We start from the raw sequence: 18,713 nt of genomic DNA, 5'->3' as shown, positions 1-18,713 counted from the left end.
CGGTTATTTGTTTCTAGGTCTGAGCTGAATTTTCAGGTTTGCCGCGTTTGATCGCGCGCTGTGAGAGTAATTTTTAGGTTTCGAGGCGATCAAAGCAAGCCGCGGCACTGTTTTATGTGCGAGGAGCGCGCGCGTGTACGCTGAACGAAGAAATGAGCCCCACGGCCAGAGATCCTCCGCGCCGCCTCTCTCAATGAGTTCTAAAGATAGACCAACTACTCGGCGTGTCGGCGGCTCATACCCTTGCCACCGCTGCCGCTGCAGCAGCAGCCTTTCGCCTCGCTTTCCTTTCGCTCTTTTTGCCGCGACTCGCGCTGCGCCGAATCTCTTCGAGACTTTTCCGTGAGCCGTATCCGGCGCGTTTATTATATCGATTAACTGTTTCTCGCAAAGTCAAGAAGAAGAAGAAGAAGAAGAAGAAGAAGAAGAAGAAGAAGAAGAAGAAGAAGAAGAAATAGTGATTCCCCGAGTGAGCAAGCGGATCCTAGCGCGCGCGTCATCGGCTCTCGGTTTACGGGATACGAATCCTCGCGAGATCGATCGCGCCCTTATGCGTCTCCCGCGTGGCGCTCGTTATTCGGCTCGCTTGCTCCCATCGGCTGCATCCCCGCGAGATTATTATATACGGCCGGTATTGGGTTGTGCGCGGCTATAAATAGGAGGGGAAAAAATAGACGCGTCACTGCACACCCCCGTACTTCTGCTTCTTCTCTCTCCCTCTCCCGCCCGCGTGAATGAGTCTGCCGCTTATCGCCTCCGTTTTTCAACGAGTCGCTCGCGATAAAAGGAGGATGGAGCGTTACGTACGCGCGTTCATGAATGAACTCGTGGCGCTATCCGAAAACGCTGCTAATTGGCAGCGCTCGGTCCACGCAGGAACGCGAGCGCGTGGAAGAGAGAAGATAACACAGCGGGAGCTTTTTATCGCGGGAAGTCCGACTTTTCGGTCTATCCTTTAATTATAACGAGGAGAAGATATACATATATATGTGACTACGACGTTTGGCCGATTATATCTTGTAATTGGGTACGCGACGTTGCGCAAGAATAAGGATGTTGCAGTTGCAGAAACTCGTAGTTTCGTTATATACGAGGTTCAACAACACACACGCACACACAGAGACACACTGCTCGCGCTTCCGCATCTCGACTTTCGAAAGAAGCTGTGCTGCAGTACGGGCGCGTTAACGGAGCTAACAGCAGCTAAGTACCTCAAGACCGCGGCCGACTTTTTTTCGACATACGTGTGTAGCTGGCTGGCGGCGTGACGTTTGTTTATCTCCGTCTCGAGGCGACCGGTCTTTTTCGCCGAAACGCCGGAGCGTGGGAACGTTGTACAAGTAGATAGATATACGCGGGCCACAGGCGTAGACGGCCGAGTATGGGAGTCGGTTTCCGGAAAATTGGCGCGTTTGTGTTTGGGTCGCCGCGTCATTGATCGAATTTTTCGGAATCTCTCGTGTATCAGCTGACGCGACGCGTGCTACGGACTTACTTTTCTGCCGCTGCTCTGTCCTTGTCGAGTCGGTGAGTAGGTAGCGTCGGAGGAGCTGCCGCGGGTTATCCTCGACGACCTTGAGCTGCTGCTGCTGTTGCTGTTGGCGCAGCACTCGTTTCACGGTTCACTGATTTCCGCTGCTCCGCTCACAATTATTTTTCTCGCTTTCTCTATCCCTCTGCTGCTGCGTTTGGAAACGTCGATGTGTGCGCACACAGGGAGCTCGCGTTGTAGGTCACTATATGCAAGTAAACTCGCACCGATCGGCTCCGGCTGCGCTGCAGAGTCGATCAGTCGAAAAAGCGCGCCAACTTCGAACAGCCGAATCCTTGCTGCACGTGCGTCTCTCGACTCTTGTCCGTCCGCCCGTGTACAGGTAGGCTGTACGAGCGTGTATCCGATAGCGGCAGCTCGTATTATACGTATGCGACGATACAAATGTGTGCTCGTATGCAAAGATGTAGATGTAGATGCGCGCTATGCTTGTGTGCAGGAGAGTAAAAGAGGATCGAGCCGCTGAGCGTGTCTGTCTCTCGTGGAGGTTCGGACTAACATTAACTAGCGCGGAGTGCAGCGCTCGCTTATAATATGGCCGAGGCGCTAACCAATCGGCGCTCGCGGCGCGCCGCCTGCCTTCTAAAGCTCCCCACCGCGCGTCTCGCTGCGGCGGCGGCGGCGGCGACTGCTTCCCCTTCTTTTCCCTCACCGCACGCACATACTTGTGCGTTTCTTGATTCTTCTTCGCTGCGTGCACCGGAGCTGCCGCCGACTGTGTGCACAAAGTATACTCGACGATACGACACAGACAGAGAGAGAGAGAGAGAAATACGTGCGTATATCGCTATTATTACGCCTTCAGTATACGTACACCTACGTGTAGCTGGGTCGCACACCAACGCGTGCTCCGCCGAGTGTGTATAGGTTATGTGCGCGTGTGCCAAGACCCCCCGCGTCTTGTTCCCCGCATCGCCGCGGCGGTAGTCGTTTCTTCTTTTTAACTTTCCGTCTCTCTCAGTCGCGAGCGAGCGACTCTTTTTTCTCCTGTGTGTACACTACTTACTTATACGTCTGCCTCCTTTTTCTCTGTCTCACTCACGAGCGCGTGGTCTTCCTTTTCCCTTTAGCGGCGGTGACTGCCGGCCTCTTTGACGGTCTCGTTAAGTTTCTTCCTCTTTTTGTTTTTTTCGGCTCCGCGCGCGTGTGTATCTTTTTTCTTCTCTCTCCAAGCGCGGCCGAGAGAGTATACAGCCGGTCTCTTTCCTCCGAACTCCTCGAAAGGGGGAGGGAGAGAGAAAGACAGAGAGGTGGTTCTGGATATATAGGCGATTTCGACTTTTCCTGCGGGTGTTCTCTCGCGAATTTTCCAGGGAATTTTTCCCTCTTGCCGAGAACGTCGTGCATATGAATAATAATGACTCGCTTGATCGAGCCGCGTGCATAATCACCGGCTTGTCGCTGTGTGCGGCCTGTAATTTTCTCTCGCGCGCAAGCTTTTTAGCTATTATACCTGCTGCTTCTGGGGATCGTCCGGCGATTCATGTTTACTTCCTTCCTATATATCTATAGACACTGCGGAGGTTTCTTTTCCTTTCCGTACTTATGTGTGTGCAGAGAGGAGCGGTTGACGTCATGAGGTGCAAGCTGGGATGAAGTCGACACCTGTGCCGACACAGAGTGATTTTCACGAAACGGTTGGAGAATGTTTGATTTTCGAAATTCAGCCTGCTTTTTCTCGTTTCTCATCTCTGAATCGTCCAAATGATATACGAGCGTTCGAAATGAAATTCGATCATTTCAAAGAGGATTGATGGGTGTAATTAGTAATAAAAACGAGACGGATTTTATAAGGTATATATTCTGGCCTTTGCGGCCCTCGCGATTTCCCGAATATTCTCGATCGCCGCAGCCGTAATCCTTCTGGTTTTCCCAAAATACGCACTGACGAAAGCCCTCTCATCTCGCGAAAAAAGTATAGTATACTTACAACGACGCACAACCTATCCGATCCGCGCGGGCTCTCTCTCTCTCTCTCTCTCTCTCTCTCTCTCTCTCTCTCTAGCGCGCGCAAAACAAACTAGAAAAACAAACTCGACGCGCGTGTGCACGTAAAGGTGAAAGCTGCCGCCGCTCTCGGGCACAGGTGCGCGCATGTTTCCCTCCGCGATGAAAGTCGTCTTTTATCCGGCCCGATGATCTTTTGCCGTTTTAGCCGCGCGCGATTCTCGATTCGCCGCGGCGACACACAGGCACATAAATCTCTTTTAGAGGTGGATTGGCCAACAGTGTATGGCCACATGTCTCTATAGGGGGATTCTCTTATTTTAGTGGAAAATTGCGAATCTTTGTGAAAGAGTTCGCACAAGGCTATACAATGATGCGCATACACGCAAATAGCTGCGTCTTCGGTGATATTGAATTCTACTTAATACACTATGTTATACGCAAGTCGATAATCATTCGAATAAACATACGGCCACATTTGCATAACATCATTCGTTAGCCGTATAATTATAAAATTCCAGTATCTTGAAAATTCATCTCTCGCGTAATATTACAAAATATGTCTTTTGATATGGATGAAATTAATATCTCAGCTTTTTTTATTGCAGGAGGACTCGTACACGGCGCATAGAGAGAATGCGAATCCCAAGAATCAGCGTGAACTAACACTCTCCGCGCGATCCAGCCGCAGAAAGTAGGTCCTTTTATTTTTAACTCCTATCCGCCGGCCGAATAGACACTGCTGTCTAAAGCAGCCTGTGCTTTCTTCCAGAGCGTCGTGCAAACTCGCGGAACTGTTGCATCAACCTACGAAAGAGTCTCTCCCACATCGCTCGCACGCACAGGTGAGTGAGTCCCAAAATTATGGCCTCGTCCGATAAGTAGTTCAGACTTAGGAATTGCACGCGCATCATCGCTGCAGCTGATCTGCACAGGAGCAGCGGAGAATCGGTTCGAAGAGAAAGAAAGAAAAAAATCGATTACACGCGCTCTTATCTCGCGACGTATGCAAATAGGCGCGGGTTCCGATCCGTCGGTCTTTGCGTGCGGTGATTTACCCGTCGGCTGATTACGATCGACATTTGCTTATTCCACGGTGTGTAAATCACGCGACGGATCGCCAGATAACTCAAGCCAGCACATCCGCCGTTGAGCGAAAAGCCGCCGAAAAACGCAGTTATCTTGTTTCGTTCGCAAGTGGTCATTGTTTTTCCGGGTGCTATGCCCATCTAGAGCGATGACTGTATATAAAAATACTTTGTTTTTATTGCGCTTGTTGCGTAAGAGATGTTCGAGGTAAGTAATTGAACGGCTCTTATATCGGTAGTTCATCGAATAGCTCGACAATTGATTGATATACACTTCAATAAGGAGTATTGGATTAGCCGTCGATTGCTGCATATGAATCATGGTTATACGATCCTTTTTTTTTGTCGAAGACACGTTACTGTATATTCGCGAACAATTAGGCTATGGAAAAACCAAGGAAAGTTATTGACAGATAGCGTAATGAGTTGGAATAGAATTAATTTACGATTCATTATTACGGAACGGTGTCGGGTAGTGATTAAATATTGAAACATTGTACCGTATAGACGATGTTTAAATTATTCAAGCTGAGCGAATTGATACAACATAGGATGTTTAGTGGATGATTCCGCATTGGCAATTGCGAATTCTGAATGATGAAAATTGAAATTCATTCGCTATGCAGATTTGTAGAAAAACATATTGTGTTTATCCAGCTATCGGCGCGTATTCAAAAGGTACAATATATAAGCTATAATTCTATACAGCGAAATTTCGCAAAACGATCGGTATATGAAGCAGAATATTTGCTAACCATTGAGCCAATAGGTTCATTGTGCAATGGAGTAAGCGAAGAAAATAGCTGATATTCCAAGAGTGAAAATCAAAAGAGCCGTTTATTTTTAGCTCGGCTTTCATACTTGCAAAGTTCGATGCGCTTCGCGACTGTAAGGCAAGTCTATATGCACGATATGTCTGTACACATCGCATAAGTGTGTGCATTGGACTTAATGGCGGCGCGAGTCGCGGCTGCCGTAACGCGAGAAAACGATGTCGTAATGTAAAAACTGACCTATTTCATCCTGAATCGCGCGAGAGCCGCTAACGCTGCAGTCTCACGTGCTGCTTTATGTATATTGCTGCAGCTGAACGACTTGTACCGCAGTTTGCTGCCGAGTTGAGAATGTATACATTTAAAACTTTTATGGGCAAAAACGAGAAATTCAATTTCGAACATTTGCGTTGTGAGCCGCGAGTAGTACATGGACACTGCATAATGAGATTTTCGTTAACGCGATCAATCAGAGATAAAGTCAGAATCCCTGACGCTTTTGCGATGACGTCCATAGGAAGAAGAAATAACACACCTAAGTGTAACATCGATCGGAAAAAATATGCAAATAGTGATTAAAAGCGCGAAATCGTCGTGGCTGACATATTATGCATATGCAATTGAAATACTCAATAAGCAATTAGGAGGAATATGATTGTTCGCCACGAGGCAGCGAGATCGATAAATTACAGGCTTCTTCAAACGAATCGGTTGATTACTCCGTTCGTTCGTTCTCAAATAAATTTAACTCCTCGCGTTTGGCAGCCGACAATTATACCGATCTCGGCGTTTTTTCTCTTTCCCTTTAGCCATTAGCATGTCGGAGAGCTTAATATGCGCTTCCAGAAAATACGAAACGCAAAATGTCGGTGACTCAAATGTATATCGCGTCGTTTATTATTGGAAACGGACGTCAGAATGATCGAATCTGCGGAATAAATAGCATAATTACGCGGAGTATATCGTCTTCGCGAAAAAATGCGCATCTCGCGACGAAATTTCCCACACGTCCGCATCGATGATCGACGAGCGCGACAGTCTGTCATTAAATTTTCGCGCGATTCATCGCGGAATTTCTCACATCTTACGTGCATACGCGCGCGGTGCAAGTAGGTACTTGGAAAAAAAAAACTAGAGCCTGATGATGAGTCTGTCGGAAGTTGCACCGAGAGCCCATTAAACTGCATGATTTATCGTTTAACTTTGGACGAGAAGACAAAGTTTCTCAAATTGCCTCTTCACGCGCGTCACCGTTTCTTTTCTCTTCGGGAAATTTCATTTGCAAAATATTTTGTAACCATTTCGTTGCAACTGGATCGTCTATGCAAATATTTACTCGATGATGCTGCTTCAGTTCCCAGCCGTGCGATGTTTATGGAAAGCAAATAATAATCAAGAGCCGCAACAACAGTTCATTGTACAATCGGAATACGCGTGCGCAAGTGAAACAAAATGCGTTCATTCATCGGCTCTGCGAGACGTTCACTGGGCGAAACGCACTCGACGCATCGACGATCTTCCCGAGAGCGATGTTCGCGGAAGACTCATCTACTTGCAGCACAAGTGCTATATGGCTGCAGAGGGCTCGTCGGCAAAAACCTCCTGACGACATGCATCGCGTCTGATCGCTCGAGTGTGATGTAGCCGTCAATTCGATCGCGTGTGCGCGAAACGGCGGCGCAATTTTCGATTTACCGAATCGACCGATCGCAATCGATTACTCGTTGAGACAATCATCGGACGCGCGCGGCGCGTTGAGAGAAAAATATTCAGAAGCAGTCGTCAGCCTCGGCTGATTCCCTCTCGACACGTGCACCAAGATTAACGAAAAGCGCACTTATTTCGTCACATGCGGTCACAACTCGATCCGTTCGCGTGTATCGCGCGACACTAATTAAAACGGACTTGACTCCTCGGCTGCGAGGCTCAATTGCAAATTAACTTTCACGCGAACAGCGACATTCGGATCTTGTTCCGAGAATAGTCAGTCAGGAAGCGTGCGAACGGAGATTGGAAAAACAATCGCCGGGTACTTTAGTTTACTTTAGTTTTCCTACATCATCCGCTCGGTGATCCGCAACGATGACTTTTATCGGATATTATGACGCGCTCGGATATTATGAGGCTTCGTTCGTGAGCTTTACGCCACCGCTGATCTTCTTATCGCTTCTGATGTTTAACGACGACACACATAACTGTCCCCCTATATCAAGCATCCCACGGAAAATCAATAAGAGAAAGTGCCATCATCGGGCCATCGGCCCGCAGCCTATAGATAATCGTCTCTCCCATCCGGGCCAAAGATCAATTTGCCGCAGCACATAACGCTCTCCCATTGTATCTCGATCGTTTCTCTCTCTCCCACATTCGTTGCGACACATGCGTCGCGCCTTTACTCTGCAGCAGCCCGCGCGATCGGGATGATTTTTTTATTGACGCGATAATTAAGCGATTGATTGGCTCGGAACCTGCGGCGCTGCGCGGCCTTGATGTCATTCATAAAACTCCTCGCGACGCGCGCGAGTACACTCGCCGATCTTCGCGTCCTTAGGCGTAAAAATAGCCGTTGGCTCATGCGCGACGCGTCGTTCTACCCTTTTTTCTCCCGCCGCTTGCGAGCCATTGTCTCGCCCGAGCTTCTCGTTCGAAGAGGTGTGCTTTTTGTCGCTTTCGACTTTTTGCGATCCGTGCAAATGTTTGATCGAATTCGTGATTGTTTATTAGATTTTTCGAATAATAGATATAATAATAATACCCCACGCCAGGCTCTCGTGGAAGCGCTATTCTGTAAATTTCTATTGTAAAAAGTAGCTCCCCATAATAGAGTTCCCCCTTTGTATTACGACATACTTGTTTATTTTTTTCCCAGCGCGCGTTACACAGATCCGCCGCGTTGATGGGAATTTCCCGGATTTTCCTTCAAGGAAGGCAGAAATTTGATGTCGTGAGTTATGGGCTTGTTTCCGTTGTGCAGCTAGATAATACATAATGCAATAGTTTCTTTTTAACCTATTTGTATGCGACGACGAAAAGGGAAACGCGTGAAATTTCGGAGAGAAAATTTTCACAAAACGTCTCTTACCCGTGAGAGAGCGAGAGGACGAATCCCCGCTGATAAATAATGGAGCCCGCTGTCGTCGCGAGCCGGAGTTAATAACCTGGTACATAAAAGGCGTCTCGAGAGCGCGCATAGCAACCGAGCGAGGCCCGATTCAAAATTCGATCCAAAAGAGTTGATAATATGCAGTATAGTGTAATGTGGCGTGACAAGTGCGTTCAACCGCCGCGTGACTTACTCTCGCAGGCTCGGCTCCGAAAAAGCTCCCTGTGCAGCCTGTGTAAGTGGACTCCTATTCCCCTTTCTCTCAGTCTCTGTGTGCAGCGTACGCGCACGTTCAACACACTCTCAGCCGTTCTCGCTCTCGAAGCTCACGTAGCAGATCATGAACTTGGCTCCGCGGCGCTGCTGCTCCATACTCGTGTCGGGCAGCATCTCTCGGAGCACCTGTTGCTCTTAAAAGTATGCCCTCTCTCTCTCTCTCTCTCTCTCTCTCTCGCTAAATGCAAAGGTTAGTCTCGTCGGCGGCGTAAGTACTTGCCCTTCCTCGCCTGCTCAGCTCTCAACGAGTTTTCCGGCGGTGCATCGCTGCCATGTCAGGGCCTCGATAATCGCCGACATCCGAAAAATCTTCCGCGCGCGCCGCTATGGTTGAGAAACAAAGAGAAACGCGCGACACATAGGCCGGACGATGTGATGCGCGTGCGAAAGCCGCTGATGCGATGAATATATGTGTGTACGTGCGCGCGCTCTGCGAGAGAGTATGTACGGCCGGCTCTGATGAGTTAATGTCCGTATCCGTGCCAGTCGGCAGCTGTTCCGCCGCTGTGTATCAAGTGCGTGTGCGACGGACGCAGCGATTTTCTCACGCGAGCGCTCGCTATACACGTATGCGATAACTGATGGCGTATTCCGTGCCTTGCTCTTTTCGGCTATTGGCGCCTCCTGAACCTCCTGCGCCACTTGTCGCCGGACATCCTCGTCCTTCTTGCTGCCGACCTATGATCTGGCTATGCACTTTTTCCACGGCGAGCGACTGCACTACTCGGACGCGCGGATCTGGTTCCTCGAAGAAACGGCTCTCGAAGCAGTACTCGTCGTCGCGGAGAGTGAGGTACGGTCGCAGCATCGACTGACGGGCTGCCGCGACGAGCTGTACACTGGCACTCTGCATAGGGCACCTAAATGATGCTGCGGAGACCCGTCTCCCTCCCCGTCTCTCTCTCTCTCTCTCTCTCTCTCTCTCTTTCTCTCTCTTGATCTCTTTCTATCAGCAGCGCGCCTCTGTGTGCGTGCAGGTACGTGTGATGTGTGCGGTCGCTGTTAACACGGTTAAAGGGTCCGAGTGCTCCATTCATGATTCGTTTCGAGGTTCGCCGGTGGCTCGTTCTTTTTATTCCGAGAGAGGGATAAGCTCTCTCTCTCTCTCTCTCTCTCTCTCTCTCTCTCCGGCTGCGAACGGCTCCCTGCCCTTTTTCTCGTGCGAGACGTACAATGTTGTGCTCAATCGGATACGCGCACTAGCCCGTCGGCTGCTGAGATAATAGTAAGTGGATGGCATTATGGCTTTGAACGGTTTGCGGGGACGAGTGCATATGCCTCGAGAGCCGTTGCCGTATGCTCAATTGGATTCTGTACGCAGTGCGAGATAATGCGAAGAAAGCAACTCTACATCCGACCGCGCGCGAGCTATTTTTATAGGCCGAAGCAGGCTGAACAAAATTAGCATAATTCGCGATTCCGAGGAAACGCCGCGGGTGCAGAGAGACGAACGAGATCGATCCCGCTCTCATTAGCATATACATACGAGTTATATACGTGTATCCGAGAGCGACAGCCACATTTGATGAATTTTGCCTTTCCTTCGTATGTCCAATGACTGATGCTAGGAGCCTCGACCGACATCGCGATGCGCTCCTGTGTCTGCCGGGCTGTCAATTTCAACGGTGATTCAATCTCCCGGTGAATCATCGCGCCGACTTTTTGGCTTCGCTGTATTCGACGCGCACGCGGTGATATAATTATAGAAATCTCGTGCGTAGGATCGCGCGGAAAAAAAATCGTAAAGCCAGTGCGTATGCGTTTCCGCTTGGTATAAAAGTAAAGCGCGGCGCGCATTAACGCAGGCCCGTTCGGAATCGCGTCCGAGAGTATATTATATACTCTGCATTAAGATTTGTCGCGCGGAGTACTTTCTAATTTTAACTCGAGTCATGCTTCCCCGCGCTAATTGAATTAGAAGCCTCGATTTTTTTTCCAGTTTCATGCAAGTGAAAGTCTTTCGATGCTAAAAGGAGGAAAACACCGAACGAGACGCCGTTCACGGTCAGTTTAAATCGTCGTCGCTTATACTTATACAACAACAACAACAACAACAAAAGTATATATATATATATACACATCAGGATATAATTTGGAAGAGTAAAAAATTAATAAGCGCGTTTAATTCGCAGTCCCGTCGGCGGCGAACGAGTACAGAGCCGAAGAAAAGACTGGCGGCGCGCCCTTGAATCTTCCGATTCTGCCACACTTTCTCTCGATCACCCGACGCGCATTGCATAAAGCCGGTCCGGTAAAACCCACAGCTCAGCGCGCATTAATATAGTGCATCGGAGCTGTGCATACAAGAACGCGAAGAAACTGGAAATCGGTAAAAATGCGAACGTTTCCGAGCGAACGTGTTGCAAACTGCGAGCTTTCGCAATTTGATTTTCGCACGATCGCGCTTCGATTTCCGATTAGCATTTCGATCGCACACATGCCGCAGCTGGCGTCGGCGTAAATCAATCGGCAATTTTTCCATCAGCTCTAGCAACGGTAGCCCTCGCGGGCATCTCCCACGCTGCTGCAGCTCCTTTAAAGCGCGAGCTAAGGGAAAGGCGGCGTTTCCTTTAACTCGCGCTCTCCGATGCATATCGGCGCGAGAGATACGTGCTCTATAAATAAAACGCAGCGGCAGCCTCCGGGGGCCGTGAGCGGAAAGTCGCTCGCCTTCGCGCGCGCTGCGAATTCTCCGGATCGTTTTCTGGATCGGTAATTAATCGAGAGACCGGGTGCGCATGCGCCCTCGTGAGAGAAGCGTCGTGTCGTCGTACGTGACTTCCGCGAGGAAAAGAGAGAGAGAGAGAGAGAGAGGGAGAGAGAAATCTGCGCGCTTTAATAAGACCAGCTGCGATCGGCGCAGTGCAGCAGAGTCTGCTGTGCAGAGGTAAAAAATAAGCGACGCCGCCGATCCGATTTCCGCGTGCGCGAGCCGGTTCTCTCTTTTTTCACCGGTTTCTTTCGGAAAGGCCGCATGCGTTTTCTACGATGGTCGTCGTGAACGAAAGTGTGGCGGAGCAGCGCTTTATATAGACAATCGTTTTTTACTGCCGATCTATCGGCGACGGAGAAATCGGCACGCTCGAGCGGAGAGAAAGGGTTTTACTCTAGACGCGGAGGGTGCAACATCGAAATGTGCGCGCAATGCAATCAGCGGTGATTTATGAGTAATTTGCGAGTTTCGCCCGTTGCGCGATGATCATTAATTCGCAACAATGCAGCGCTGCTTATCGGCTGCTGCACTTGAGCTATTTCTGGGCTGGAATGCTACGATTGTTTTTTCTTTTCAGGCGCACGATTAGATACGGACGTTGCATACCCGCATGCATCGTCTAAAACTCGAGTTCATGACGTCAGCCATCGGCGGCGAGCAGATTTCAGAGCACGCGCGAATGACCGAAATTCCCGGCCACCTCCATCTCACCGTCATCCGCTCGCGATTGCGTCATGCCTCTGATATCCCAAACGCAGGTGCGCGCATCGGCGCTTGTCCCGGCGCTTACGGGCCGCTGCGCGGCTTCTTCGAACGCCGGGCCCCGCTTTATTACTCATCCCGAACTCCGCAGGTGCACAATTGCATCCTGCACCTATTTTCGGCCGGGGCTTCTCGGAAGGCGCAGCGCCCGGTACCGACGAGTGCAGCACGCGCAGGGCGTGATGTAATGGGCCCCAAGCGGCTTTTCGAGGCGTTGCTTGTACGCCAGGTATGCGCATCGTAACGAGGCCTGCAGCTCTGCGGGCGGGGATGGGCATTATTAATATAACTGTGACTTTCTGGGAACGATTAGGGGCTCGAGGTTCGTTTTTCGCTCGTCACCTTTCTCAGAGCTTCGGAAGCATTAGGTGGAGGTGCCTATACATACATGTATACGGAGAAGACGCCATTGACGCGATGACGAACCTTCATTTTGGGAACGTTGAGGATTTTTCGAAAATCGGTTTTTAGAAAATGTCTTTGCTTAAATTGATGAACTCGTTCTGTGAAAGGTGCCCTGATGATGGGAGTGGAAAATGTCGACCTTCGAGCCTTGAGTTGGTTGAACGAACGAACGAACTGTCTGATGTACTACTTAGAGGAACAGAATTATAATTTCAGAAAAAGTGTATCTTTAAATTTTTAATTTCGTTCAAAGTAACGAATAAAGTGATTTTTGAATCAAAAGCATATGGACCGATGCATCTTAGAAGAAATTTTAAGCTTCATACAAAAGAAACATTGACTTTACTAAGCAAATAGAATATTGACTCGAATCTCGCGCGTACGAATAAATGTTCCTCAAAAGTACAAATCCGCAGGAATACCGGCCACGTGTATACGAGCGAACGGCAGCGCACTTGGGATTCTCTCAGCTGGACGCTGCTCTCCGCTACTTTCTCGCTTTTTTTGAGCCTACTTATACGCTCGCTGAAATCGCGCCGGGAAGTCGCACAGCGCTTCGAGAGTTGTTCTTCGCGTTGAAATTCGATCGTCGAGGTTCAACGACAATATACGAGGAGCAGTGACATTCACTCGGCTGTGCACGCACTGGGAAACGAGCGGCGTGCAAACACGCGTCGGAGCTCTTAAGCGATTTTCCAAAGACAAATCAAGTTTTAATATGATATGCGTCTATGCGCTCCCGCATCCCGGGGTAAACGTTTGCAGTAAATGAATCTTGAGTGCAGTTTATCGTCGAAGAATCGAAATCGTATAACCAATCATTCGAGAGCTAGCCTACCTTATCGGCGTTCTCCGGAAAGCGAACGAATCCTCCGTGAGTATAAGCGATCACACGATCCTTGAGCTTGAATGCGCAGCTTGAGAGCTTCACTTCTTCTTCTCGCGCACTTCCAGTCTCCGAACAAGCTCTCTTCGAGTGGCAGATCCTCCGAGCGTTGCTCCTGGCTTTCTGACGAGCGACGAGACTGATGACAGCGAAGACAGGGTGAGCTTGAGCCAAGGACTATATACCTACTGCGGGGCGGTTAACGGACTTGTGACGCGGGCGTCGCGACGTCCGGCGTCTAATATACTGCCGGCGGAGCCGCGCGCAGGTGCCGCCCCTCACGCACCCCCACCCTTTCTTTCGTCTTTCTTCTTCTTTTTTTCAAAGCGGAGAGCCACTCGACGCATCATGTACGTGCGCTTACGTAGGTGCTCTCTTTTCCTACTTCTGCGTAAGCGGCCAGAGAGTCTCTCCTCCTACTTGCGTGCGCGAGCTCCGCGAGTCGTTTGCATTGAGTTGTCGGAAGGTGGAGGTTGCTGCTTGCTGCCACTGCTGCTGGTGCAGGTGCTCCTTTTTAACGCCTTAATGATGGCATTTCTCTCTCTCTCTCTCTCTCTCTCTCTCTCTCTCTCTCAAACGATCTGGTCCTTTTTGTTGGATTCTTGAATTCGAATGGATCGATGATCGAAGGTGCAGGGCTCGAGAAGCGAATATTTTGTTGAACAGCAGTTACAAGCCTTTGTTACACGCATTATCACGTAAATCTAGATTATAACGACCCCCGAAAATAGTGTGGACTGAATTTCTCGCATCGTCGTCACACAATACACGCAGTGATTGATTATAATGTACGGACGGAAGAGACGCGGTTTTCTCGAAGCGCATTTCCACCCGCTGGCGCTTTTTCTTTCCTCGGCCCAATCGTGAGACGTCCTCGTCGTCGCAGACGTATGCATAGAGAGAGAGAGAGAGAGAGAGAGAGAGAGAGAGAGAGAGAGAGAGAGAGAGAAAGAGCCAGCAATCTTCGTAATAAGTTCGAATATAGTCTCGTCAGCGCGCATAGTTATGGTGTGCGTGTATGGGTTGTTATGCGTCTCTTATGCGGGATGTGCCACAAATATTGCTCGGTCTACTTCCCAAGAGACTCGAAGGTTATTTTAAAATCCCGAGACAATATTCAGCAAGTTAAAACGGGCGCAAAGATACAACCGTATTTTAATGAAAAGGGACATTCGAGCGCTCGACTGCCGGGATGAAAAAGAGGTGAAGAGATGACGCTGCGGTTACGAAGGCAGACGATCGGAATTATGTCGGGAAAGTACGCGGAGGGTCCCGCGGCGCCAGACTCTTATTCTTCGGTTTTTCGGTTAGCCGTGCCGGGACACGCTTTAAATCCCGCATACACGCCTCCGAACGAGGAAACACCACATCCAATGAAAAGACAAAGGGCTTCGTAGCGCTCATGAATAAAATTAGGCCCGCGAACCGTCTGACCAAATCCTAACAGCGCTACTGACGCTGGTAGTCGCCACACCTGCGCGCGCATCATCCGAGAAAACAACGAAAAGCAATCTGGGGAGGAGAGCGAAGCTTCCGGCGGAGCTTTGAATGACGGCACGTGCGCGTTTTTTTCCACGCGCGCGACGCGTCCACGTGCCTCTCTCGAAATTGCCGGTGGGCAAATTTCAGCCGTATTATGCTCGTAGATTATACTTGACGTCTTTAACGCCGTCTCTTTTACTCTCCTATGTTCACTCGCAGGATTGAGCCACTCGAGAGGCTTTTTTTTAACGTGCTCCGCAGGCTGTTTTTGGACGGCTGTGTGTGTGTGTGTGTGTATGTGTGTGTGAGAGAGAGAGAGAGAGAGAGAGAGAGAGAGAGAGAGAGAATTGGTTTCTAACGAATCATGCGCGGCTGTGGCCTGCGGAGGATCTGGGCGAGTTTTCTCGGTATAGAAGACTGTAGTGCGCGAGAGAGGTGATGATGATTATTTGATGGAATTGATTAGATGGATACGGAAGGCGTGTGCGAGCCGGGCGATTGGGTAACCGGTCTGGAAAAAATGTCGAATCGTCGTTCCTGAATTCAAAGTCAAACGAACGTTCAGATCGCTTGCAGTATTGTTGCATGCTTACGAAGAATCATTAAGTGGGACGAGCTGTTTTGTATTTCCAAACTTTTAGAGAAACAAAAAGTTTTTCATTGCAAGCTTTATTTAGAAAATTATTTGTAATAGAAAAACAGTGTTTTTGCCACGACCCTAAAAATTCGAATAAACCGATTATACAACGAAATAACCAACAGGCCTTTATCGCTGTTTCAACAAAAACAAGACAGTATAAGCAGTGCGCGCTAGCGGAAAGGACACAATCGCTATATAATAGCCATAGAACAATCAAGCGACAGTCCACCCCGTCAACAACAATGTCCACTCGATCGTCCGCTAATTCGCAGCTCGATTGCTATCTCTCCAAACAATCGGCGACGCTCTCCCGAACTTTCCCTGCATATACCTATATGCGTCTATCTCTCAGCCTCCACCCTCGTGTTTTCCCACAGTGAGTCCGAACTCTTTCTATACGCGCCGGCTGCGGCCTCCCCCTCTCGCCGCTATTATTAGAAGCAGCAGCTTGAATTGGCTCATCATTCGGTCCGTCGAAATCGCGATGATGATGAGAGCGTCTACTTAGCGCGTACACACGCGTATACGTCTCTCGGCGGCGCTCAATAGAGAGCTCTGTTACTAAAAAAGAAGCCCGTGTGCCGAGTAACGTAATGAGAGGATTAGAGATAGGCGCGCGAGATAATGCGACTTCTGAGCTTTTGCTCTAGGGTGATGCTCTATGATTACAGGGAGACAGATGAGAAGGGATGTGCGATCCGTATACGCGCGAATCAGAATCGCCGCGGTTGACGTCACGTCGACCCGTCAAAAGTTTTTTCAAGACTTTTTGATGCACTCATGATAATTTTAACAAACTATACTGTCGTCATTGCGGTGACATTTTTCAAATGAGAGATTGACAAGACAGTCGTTTTGCGGTTTTTGGCGAATTTTCTGGTGGGTTGCCAGAATCTGTGGCAGAATCTTGACAGAAAGCTTGGGAGTGGCGCGATGGTTAGTGGGCAGTATTCTGGCGGAGGTACAGAAAGGCAATTTTTAGGTTAGGATGAGTATTGAGTTGCTTACATAAATCCTGCTAAATAAATAAGTTCTATTTCATTAGTACAATTCTAATTTATCCTTCATTCAGAACAGCCCTACTCAAATTCAAAATAATTTTAAGCAGTTTGTCGTGCGGATTTCAATTTTTGAAAATAAAAATTTTCTAATAGCTTCTGAAATATAAATCATTGTTATGTACTCTTTTTCGAAATGCCAAGAGCTGATGAATAAGTTAGAATAAAATTCATTACATGTAATCATTACAATTGGCTGATTTGAGATTGTGGCACTAATCACCGATACTAAGCAAAATGTGAAATTTTTATCTAATGTATACTCGACAAGGCACAACGAGTGTTCCAATGGGTATTCTTTGAGTTTATTATTGTTGCACAAAACGTTTTGCAATATTGCCATGCTAATACAAACAATATCTAATATTTATTTGTCTATTCAGATAGCAGGAGATAATAAAATATTTTGATATATAACTTTGTTCAGTTAGGTGGAATAAAGCGTGGGTGTACACATATCACATAATCCTTGTAGAGATTGCAAAGTAGGACCGTTAGAATAAATTGATGAAATCATTATGATTTATTAGCAGAAATTATGACTACGTTAATATGTGTGTGCTTATCTTCAAATTAGCGTCCTTCTAGCTTTGCCAGAATTATGCCAGAATTATGCCAGGTAATATGCCCACTATCTGTCGCCAGAAGTTTCTGGGCACCAATTAGTGAAGCGGCCATAAAATCTGGTCAATTTTCTACCAGGCCAGATCGTTAGGATGAACAAGGAAACTTCTGTAAGCGCTTCTGCGGTTAATTTAGAGACTAATAAAACGCCATATATGCATCTCGTACATTTGTTGTTTTTATATAACTGCGTTCAACGCATTATTCAAATGTAATAAATTATATCGAGGACGTTATACGGTTACTTGCGGTTTCGTATAATAGTACGATACGGCGAAGCAGCAAATGATTTCGATTGTCACAGCCGGAAATTTATCGTGGAATTTGAAACATCTGTTTTGATAGTTTAGGCACACGTTCTATAAGCATAGAGATACGCGTAATCCCGAAGATTATTTACGATACGCAATAATACATGCGTTATCGAATTCGTGCCTTTCATTGATAATAAAACGAGACATTTTGAAGCCTATAAATTGTGTCTTCTAAAACTGAAGAGTATATATAGAATGCACCATAGTTCGAATCACTATAATACGTGTAATAAAACGTTATCGACTACTGTTGCTATTCAGGGCGACGCACAATTTTTATGTTATTCCTATTTTTAAAGTGCACAGCAAAATAAAAAAATCCCAAGTCAAACTTGGAAATATATAAAAACAGATTATGCAATCAGTGAGAAAAATTAATGTATTTAATGTGGTTTAGTCAGTTTGAGTGTGATAGCTCCATTATACTGAAGATATTCGTTCAAAATATATTTTCAATAGCTTAAAAAAATTTGCAAACGCATTCCTTATAATAAAATAGGGTCTTTGCATATCTATGTATAATTTATGCTAAATAGCTAGTGTGGGGTAGGATATGTATCATTTGCAATTTTCTTTCTGTATAGAATAAACTATAAACTATATTATTTACTGTATAGATTTACGCATTTAACTGTATAGATTCGTTTAGATTGTGAAATATTAGAACACACCAGAGTAACGAAGTGAGAAAAAAATAACAATTTCGCGCGAAAAATTAAATTAAAAAGTATTTCAATGCATCAAATTTGAAAGAAAATTTTAAACCGTAGTACAATTTATCGAAATTTTGTTCCATAAATAGTGGTTTATTTCAATATCGTGCAGTATGTGTAACTTTTCGTTTCCGTGCATAATATAGCTATCTTGAGCATGAATCGTACAAGTCGTGAGGAAGTTTTGGTAACGCGTGAACGAGTTTTCGAAAATTCTCGAATGTTCAAAAAATCCATTGCCATCTAATAACTTTCACACGCCGATGATGATGTAAGCTCATGAGGATTAAAAAAATTCTTGTAAGAGGTTCGCTCAAGCAAAACAAGCAACAAACGATACCGCGAACTGTCTCAAAGATTGGCGGGGGTGATTCGCG

The 18,713-nt window shown here is 47.4% G+C and overlaps 2 protein-coding genes across 14 annotated transcripts in view; one reads left to right on the top strand and one right to left on the bottom strand.

Annotated features, from left to right (window-relative positions):
• The window catches only part of LOC100120410 (ion transport peptide-like), a 30,184-nt gene extending 16,457 nt beyond the window's left edge, over nucleotides 1-13,727 (bottom strand). For 2 of the 5 annotated variants that reach the window (XM_016988542.2, XM_032599150.1), the window contains exon 1: nucleotides 13,458-13,726. The gene's annotated coding sequence lies outside the window, so the exon portion shown is untranslated. Of the gene's footprint in view, nucleotides 1-1,495; nucleotides 2,089-13,457 lie in introns of those variants that run through there. The other 3 variants (XR_004344866.1, XM_003427292.4, XM_001604006.5) reach the window with 3 other exon arrangements.
• LOC100678009 (peroxisomal leader peptide-processing protease) overlaps nucleotides 1-18,713 on the top strand; it is a 59,904-nt gene that overhangs the window by 17,807 nt on the left and 23,384 nt on the right. For 6 of the 9 annotated variants that reach the window (XR_004344865.1, XR_004344864.1, XM_032599148.1 and 3 more), the window contains exons 2-3: nucleotides 4,108-4,193; nucleotides 4,272-4,344. The gene's annotated coding sequence lies outside the window, so the exon portion shown is untranslated. Of the gene's footprint in view, nucleotides 1-2,197; nucleotides 2,328-4,107; nucleotides 4,194-4,271; nucleotides 4,345-18,713 lie in introns of those variants that run through there. The other 3 variants (XM_032599147.1, XM_031929244.2, XM_031929246.2) reach the window with 3 other exon arrangements.

Source organism: Nasonia vitripennis, chromosome 4, assembly GCF_009193385.2.
Source record: "Nasonia vitripennis strain AsymCx chromosome 4, Nvit_psr_1.1, whole genome shotgun sequence".
NCBI lineage: Eukaryota > Metazoa > Arthropoda > Insecta > Hymenoptera > Pteromalidae > Nasonia > Nasonia vitripennis.
This window is presented reverse-complemented; position numbering and strand designations above follow the sequence as displayed.